Genomic DNA, 7,185 nt, shown 5'->3' with positions numbered 1-7,185 from the left:
ACATACCTACTGGGCCCACACACTCCCAAGTGCACAACACTCACTTACTGTCCCCACACATGCACACCTGCACATGGGCACACGTGCTCACATGCCCACTAACATATGTGTGCACATATTCACACACTCTTACAGACTCATACACACACCCACACACCACACGCACACCTTTCTCATATTCATTGATCTAGTCAGTGGTTTTTCATGAGCATATATGGTAAGCCAGCCCTGGTGCTAAGCTAGCCAGATCAGTGGAGACTTTGCTCTTTTTTTTTTTTTTTTTTTTTTTAATTTATTTTTTTTTTAAATTTTATTTTGTCGATATACATTGTGGCTGATCATTGCTCCCCATCACCAAAACCTCCCTCCCTTCTCCCTCCCCCCCTCCCCCCCAACAATGTCCTTTCTGTTTGCTTGTCATATCAACTTCAAATAATTGTGGTTGTTATATCTTCTTCCCCCCCCCCCCGGTTTTTTTTTGTGTGTGTGTGTGTGTGTGAATTTATATATTAATTTTTAGCTCCCACCAATAAGTGAGAACATGTAGTATTTCGCTTTCTGTGCCTGAATTGTTTCACTTAATATAATTCTCTCAAGGTCCATCCATGTTGTTGCAAATGGCAGTATTTCATTCGTTTTTATAGCTGAGTAGTATTCCATTGTGTAGATGTACCACATTTTCTGTATCCACTCATCTGATGATGGGCATTTGGGCTGGTTCCAACAATAGCCATATTGTAAAGAGTGCTGCGATAACCATTGGGAAACAGGTATACCTTGGACTTGATGATTTCCATTCCTCTGGGTATATTCCCAACAGTGGGATAGCTGGGTCGTATGGTAGATCTATCTGCAATTGTTTGAGGAACCTCCATACCATTTTCCATAGAGGCTGCACCATTTTGCAGTCCCACCAACAATGTATGAGAGTTCCTTTTTCTCCGCAGCCTCGCTAGCATTTATCGTTCACAGTCTTTTGGATTTTAGCCATCCTAACTGGAGTTAGATGGTATCTCAATGTGGTTTTGATTTGCATTTCCCGGATGCTGAGTGATGTTGAGCATTTTTTCATATGTCTGTTGGCCATTTGTATATCTTCCTTAGAGAAATGCCTATTTAGCTCTTTTGCCCATTTTTTAATTGGGTTGCTTGTTTTCTTCTTGTACAGTTGTTTGAGTTCCTTATATATTCTGGATATCCTTTGTCAGATATATATTTTGCAAATATTTTCTCCCACTCTGTTGGTTGTCTTTTAACTCTATTAATTGTTTCTTTTGCTGTGCAGAAGCTTTTTAGTTTGATATAATCCCATTTGTTTATTTTTCCTTTGGTTGCCCGTGCTTTTGGGGTCGTATTCATGAAGTCTGTGCCCAGTCCTATTTCCTGAAGTGTTTCTCCTATGTTTTCTTTAAGAAGTTTTATTGTTTCAGGGTGTATATTTAAATCCTTAATCCATTTTGAGTTGATTTTAGTATACGGCGAGAGGTATGGATCTAGTTTCATTCTCCTGCATATGGATATCCAGTTATCCCAGCACCATTTGCTGAATAGGCAGTCCCTTCGCCAGTGAATAGGCTTGGTGCCTTTGTCAAAGATCAGCTGACAGTAAGTGTGTGGGTTGATTTCTGGATTCTCTATTCTATTCCATTGGTCAGTGTGTCTGTTTTTATGCCAGTTCCATACTGTTTTGGTTATTATAGCTTTGTAGTATAGCTTAAAGTCGGGTAGTGTCATGCCTCCAGCTTTATTTTTTTTGCTCAGCATTGCTTTGGCTATGCGTGGTCTTTTATTGTTCCATATAAATGTCTGGATAGTTTTTTCCATTTCTGAGAAAAATGTCTTTGGAATTTTGATGGGGATTGCATTGAATTTGTATATCACTTTGGGTAGTACGGACATTTTCACTATGCTGATTCTTCCAATCCAAGAGCATGGGATATCTTTCCATCTTGCCCACAGCTTAGTCAACTAATCACCAATAAACCCGTCATTGCCAAGCTGGGATCCTCCTGCTAGGAAGGTCTGTGCTGACAGCTAGGAAGGTGTGGGGCAGGTCAGGACCTGGGCTGGGGAAGGCTTTTGGTGGAAAAGCCAAAAAGTTTAAGATGCTTTCCCTGCAAAGGTCCCCAGGCTGGAGAGGGTGGAGAACTGATATTGCCTCCAGCCTCATTTGGGTAAGAAAACCTCCAGGCACTGTCCCCATCCTGAGGCCACCAGAGTCACTGAGAAGATGCTGCCCAGCCAGGAAGCAGGGCATGGGGGTAGCAGGACTGGCCAGCACCCTCCAGGCCCGGGTCTGGGCAGCTTTCACCCTCCCTCTGCTCCGCCTGCAGCGCGGTGGCTGTCCTGGGCCATGGCAGTCAGACTGATGGGCAGAGAGAAAAGGGGCAGCATCCTTGATGCTTGGCCTGCTGGTGCCTCTCCCAGGCCCACCAGCAGCCTGAGACACTCTGCTTCTCCAGGTTAGGGCTCTCTTCCCCATCTTCTTCCTCCCCTGCCCCATATACACTCTGAGAGGAACAGTCTGTCTCTGCTGAGTCATAAGCTGGAAGAGCTGCAGAAAGGGTCCCACCCCTGCTCACCCACCATCTCTGTTCAGGGCAGCTGATGACTCCATTCTCTACCGTCCCTGCCTCCCCAACGTCGCCTGGTCCTCAAGTTCCAAACTCCATCGCTCCACATCTATCCCAGCCCTCTTCATGCCTCTGGACAAGCAGAAAGACGAGCCTCCTGCTGGGAGGGCCACAGCATGAGGAACATGTCCCTTGCTTGCGCCACACACACACTCACACACACTCCTCCTCCACTCCCCAGGGCCTCCCTCTGGCTCCCCTTCCCTGTCCAGGCCCGGCAGCCCTCAGCTGGCTCCCAAGGTTTCTTTCCTTTGCTGGCATCAGGGCCTGGTGTCTGATACGGAAAGGTGAAGGGGACTTCTTTCGCATCTTTCAGGGACCCTCAGAAGTTGCCAGCAAACCTAGCTAGGGGTGGAGCAGGGGAGGCCAGCCAGGAGTCAGAACACCTGGGTTCTTGTCCCAGATCACTGTCAGGGGCAGGTGACCTCCCAGAGGCTCAGCAATCTCCAATGAGGAAAGTGAGAACCTACCCAAATCGAATCCTCATGAGGGGCCAATGGGACTGAAAGGACCCAGCCCTCTGCAGGGGCACTGGCATTAATGGGGATATGGCAGACAGTGAAACAGACTGGCCCCTGCCTTCGTGGGGCTGATAGTTTGGAGTGAGGAACAAACAGACGATCAAATAGTCACATAGGTGACCATAAAATTCATCTGCTCAGAAGGAGGGAATGTAGCTGCCGCTTCTGAGAGAGAGAGAGAGAGAGAGAGGGAGGGAGGGAGGGAGGGAGAGAGAGAGAGAGAACGCATTACTGGAGACGGGGTTTGGTGAAGAACAGCAGTGGCTCCTGAAGGAGCAGCACCTCAGCCAAGCTCTGAGGGGACTGTGGGCATTAATGAGGAGGTGGGGACTGGATCCCAGGGACAGGGGTCTGAGCAGCCACAGTGAGGCTGGTGCAGCTGCTGAGCAGGGAGCAAGGGGTATGTAGGAAAGAGGGTTGAGAGGACGGGGCCGCACCACACAAGCTTTGCAGGCCATGGTGAGCCGAGGCAGTGAGGGGAGGAGAGGCTTTGCTCCCAGAGCAGTGGGAATCCACCAAGGGGCCCGAGTCGGAAGTCACTCTGCCTGTTAGGATGAGAATGCGTCGGAGGCACCAGGGAAAGCCAGGGCTGGTGAGATGCTAGGGCTGGATCCAGTGAGAGGGGGTTGGGGGCGGGGGGGACTACACTGGGATGCTCATTGCTATGGTGGGAGAGGGGGAGGATGTCCCACCTGGGGGAAGCCCTAGGCATGGGATGGGATGGGTCTTCTGTGCGTGTGTGTGTGTATGTGCGTGTACACACATGCACATCCGGAGGCATGCCTCTACACATGTGAGCATGTACACACACATGATCTGTTCATATGTGTGCATCCCCCCAGGTGCATCTGTGTGTGTCTGTCTTCATTTGTGCCTGCAGCCGTGTGTGTGCACATGCATTTGGAGATGGCAGGCACTGGAAGGGTGACAGAGAGATGCCATAGCCAGTTGCCACAGTGTTGGTCTGGGGGCTCTCCCTGTCTGTCTCCCTCAGACCAGCAGACTAGGATTCCCTAAGGAAAGGGTATGTGGTACCTTCACCATGGAGCTCTCAGGGACACTCTGGGGTGCTCCCCATCCCTAGCAGGTCCAAGCCCAGAGACTGGCAGGTGAATGGCCCCAGTGTTTGCTGAAGGACTTTAGTTAAACCTGAGGATCCCAGGGCCAGGGCCTTTTTTGTCTACACCTCACTGTAACGATTCCAGCTCAGGGCTGCTGCATAAACAAATAAGCTTAAAAAATATACACATTCGTGCTTGGCTCCAACCCGCTCCTCCAGCCTGCCCCTGCCACAGGTGCCTAGTGGGCAGGGACATTGGCCATTTCTCTTCCCAACAAGGTTCAGCCCAGGGAGAACCAGTTCTCAAGGTGGCCCCAAGGAGTGTAAATGGAAGGGTCCAGCAGGGCTCAGCCTGCCCAGGGAGGGCAGCAGCCTCCCCACACACCATCTGCAGGCAGGGCTGGTTCCTCTGGCCGCCCTGGGAAGGGTCCCTTCTCCTGGTTGTGTGGCACCACAGGTCTGTTCTGGCTTCCACCAACCCACAGAGAACATGGACCTCAGTCCAGCACCTGACCTGGCAGCCCCTTCAAAGCCCCCGCTGCTCCTCTGTTTTCTGCTTTAATCCACTTGCATACATCATTCCATATCAAGGATTAATTTTATCATTGTATTTCCTAAAACTATATTGCAACGGATTGTGTGATATTCTTATGCATTTTGCAAATGTAATACAAAAAAAATGAATGAAATGATATATAATTCTTATTTATTTTTATTATTAGCCAACTCAATGTTGTAGTTGGAAAAGCACAGCCCCAGACAAGTCGATATAATGTATTTCAGCACAGTGGTTTAGCACAATTTACTTCAGGAATATGTCACCCACAAACATAACTATTTTTCTGCTTAGAGAGAGAGGTGAGGGTTGAAGCTATGCTTTTAAATTAAAACCCATCCAATTTCAGACCTAACAAAGCACCATTTCCCCCAGATCTTTCAGCAGCAAGCCTGTGAGTATTTGTGGCTTCTCGGCAAAAGCCCACTGGGTCCCCATTCTACTTTGTTCTCAAAGCCCGCATTTGACTAATTCTGTGCTCCCATAATTGCTAAATCAAAAGAATTTATTATCCCTGAAACTTTAAATGGGAAGGAAATAAGGGGAGGAGGTTAGCACTGAACCTTAATAATGATAAAATTCAACCACGGTCAGCGGCTTGCACAACCGTAATCCCAGTCCAGGAGAACATGGCAAACAGGAAGCAGGAGGGGTGTTCTGAACCAAGGCAGCCATGTTGCCCTTCCATGTGGCAAAAAATAGCTGATGCGGGATCCTTCCTGGAAGGGGAAAAGGCCAGCTCAGTTCTTTTCCGTTACCTGCTTAAATTAAGCCTAATTCCTCTTATTTTGCTGCAATTAATGTGGCTTAATTCTCTCTCCACGTTAAAGGTCTCTTGCCATATTCTGGGATTTTTAAAATCACCCTGAAGAGAAAGGAGGAGAGAGGCAAGAAGCGTGGAGGGAGTAAGAAGAGATGAATTAAACAATATTTTTGTTAGACTCAGAAGTGCACACCTTTTGGCGTGGAGCGCACATCCGGCTGTCGATGGGGCTCCAGCCAGCATGGCCCGGCTGGAGCCAAGTGGGGCCAGCTCCGTAGTTATCAGGGGAGATGCTCATAGGGGACATAGCCTGTAAAAATCACTTCTATTTTCTTTCCTGTATCCAAGTAGAATTCTTGTCACAAAGAATGTGGGGGAAAGCAAACAAACAAAAAATGTGGAGAAACAGGCCTGATGCGTGGCCTCCACGTAAAGCAGGGGGCAAAGCCCGGCTGGGGACACTATTTTCTGTCTGGTTAGTCAAGGGCTGCCCGTGGGAGACTCAAGCCTCGACAACAGATTCAAGCCATGCAGATTCAACAAGTAGCAGTAAGCAGCAGGGCTCGACAATCTGCAAGGTCTGGCAGGCCCCAGAGGAGGAGGGTCAGGAGTGGTTACATGTCCCTTGATCCATACCCCGTGCTGGCCATGGACGACTCCACCTCTCCACCTCTCTGGAGCCTGCAGGGGTCCGGCCCGTCCCTTCTGTACGAAGGCTGTCTGAATGCAAAGTCTGTACCCTCCACACTCGGCCACGCAGTCCTGCTTGGCCACGCCCTCCACACTTAGCCACGCCCCCACCGAGCCCCTCCCGGCCACGTCCTCCGCATTCGACCCCGCCCGCCCACCAACCCCAAGCTCTGCCCTGCCAAACTACACAGTCTCCCTCACCTTGCCCCCCTTCCCTTGCCTGGGTGCCTCCCGGTGCTCTCAGTACTTTTCATTCTCTCCACCTGCGCCAGTCGAGACACCTCTTCAAACCTAAATCACATAGTGTGGGTGCCTGCGGGACACCCTCTAAAGATCTCTGCGTGAAAGGCCAGCCCTGCCTTCCACAGTGCGGCCTGGTCCCACCCCCTCGCCCCTCGTGGAAGCCAGGTTCCGCCTTGCCCCTCTGCCCGCTAGTCTTATGCCCACTCTCCCGCAAAGGCCTCTGATCACTGTCCAGTGAATGAGCCCCTCACCTCCCCAGGGACATCCCCCTACCCCACCCATGGTGGCTCCATGCACCTCCTCAGGGCATTTAAGGCAATGGTGACTGTCCTTTGCTTTTTGTGATTAATTGATTAATATTTCTTTCCGTCCTGAGGCTGGAGTACAAGGATTATGTTTGCTTTTCGCTCATCATTTTAGCCCAGAGCCTAAAGCAGAGCCTGCCGTAGAGGAGTTACTCAATAAAATTAATTTTAAAAGTCTATTAGCAAAATTTATTTTTATTTATTTATTATTATTTTTTTAATTGAAGCAGAATTGGTTATACATATTTGGGGGGTACAGTGTTGACTATCAGTATTATGTTAAGTGAAATAAGCCAAGCACAGAAAGAGAAATTCCTCATGTCTTCACTCATAAGTGGAAAGAAAGAGAGAAAGAGGGAGGGAGGGAGGGAAGGAGAGAGGAAGGAAGGAAGAAAGGCCACAATAATACTCTGA

The sequence above is a fragment of the Cynocephalus volans genome, chromosome 10 (assembly GCF_027409185.1).
Source record: "Cynocephalus volans isolate mCynVol1 chromosome 10, mCynVol1.pri, whole genome shotgun sequence".
In the NCBI taxonomy this organism is placed as follows: Eukaryota; Metazoa; Chordata; class Mammalia; order Dermoptera; family Cynocephalidae; genus Cynocephalus; species Cynocephalus volans.
Note: the sequence above shows the minus strand (reverse complement) of the source record.